Below are 877 nucleotides of genomic sequence, written 5' to 3'. Positions count from 1 at the left end.
GAGAACTCCTGTGAGAGATTTAATGGACTGTTTCAGATCCAACACGGTGTCCTCCTCAGACAGTGTGGTAATGGAGTACTCCTGTCCACCCCACTTTATAATAACCGAAACAGACATGCTGGTGGGCAAGCTGTGAAAGATTTTTTTGTTATTTGTTCGTTATAGGGGTATTTTTTTTAATATTAAATTAACTGTCAGCTTGTCAGAAATACAATTAACACTTTAAGGATTACATTAGCATATAGATGTTACCTTGGCAACGCTACACCATCAGCAACAGAAGAGGTCCACTGGTCAAAACACAACAAAATAAATGGGTCAGGTGCTACATTTCTGTAAAAAACAACCTCAGCTGAAAACACACCCTAATATTATGTCATGAACAACATTACAGACTGAGCATTGTTATATTTCTGTTCTTGTTAAAATAATAATAATAAAAAAGTGTAACTAGTTGATTTATTTGTTTTACAATTCTTTTTATTAAAGACGAGGAATGAATGGATCTGACTGGCATACTGCTTTAGTGACCAAGCATGCATTAGCCCCTTAGCTTTTAACTCATTAAGCTCTTTTGCTATGTAATGCATTAATCACATTTGATCTGAATAATCGTAACCAATAATAATAACTTCTCGATTAATTTCATTCAAGCCATCTACATCGGACAGAAAAAAAATAATAGGTAAATCCTGTAAAGGTTTCTCACTTACATAAGATCTGGTTCATTCAAAGCTCAAGCTTACTACTACAGTTACACTCATTTGCTTTCTTCCTCTTCTCTCTGCTTATGACAGCCTGACTATTGCGACCGTTGTGCCTACTGCCACCTGCTTCTTCTTCTTCTAATAACGTTTTATGGCGGATGGCAAACCAA

General features: G+C 35.9%; 1 long non-coding RNA gene across 1 annotated transcript; it reads right to left on the bottom strand.

Annotated features, from left to right (window-relative positions):
* Positions 1 to 10: 10 nt before the first annotated feature.
* Positions 11 to 815, bottom strand: LOC107682548 (uncharacterized). Its single transcript, XR_001633525.1, has 3 exons — positions 714 to 815; positions 253 to 290; positions 11 to 130 (listed from the first exon to the last, which is right to left on the bottom strand). It is a non-coding gene; the product is annotated as an uncharacterized LOC107682548 (long non-coding RNA).
* Positions 816 to 877: the final 62 nt, after the last annotated feature.

The sequence above is a fragment of the Sinocyclocheilus anshuiensis genome, unplaced genomic scaffold (genome assembly GCF_001515605.1).
Source record: "Sinocyclocheilus anshuiensis isolate Anshui unplaced genomic scaffold, SAMN03320099.WGS_v1.1 C32332542, whole genome shotgun sequence".
NCBI classification, from domain to species: Eukaryota; Metazoa; Chordata; class Actinopteri; order Cypriniformes; family Cyprinidae; genus Sinocyclocheilus; species Sinocyclocheilus anshuiensis.
The sequence above is the reverse complement of the archived record's forward strand: the minus strand, read 5'-3'. Positions and strand labels throughout refer to the sequence as shown.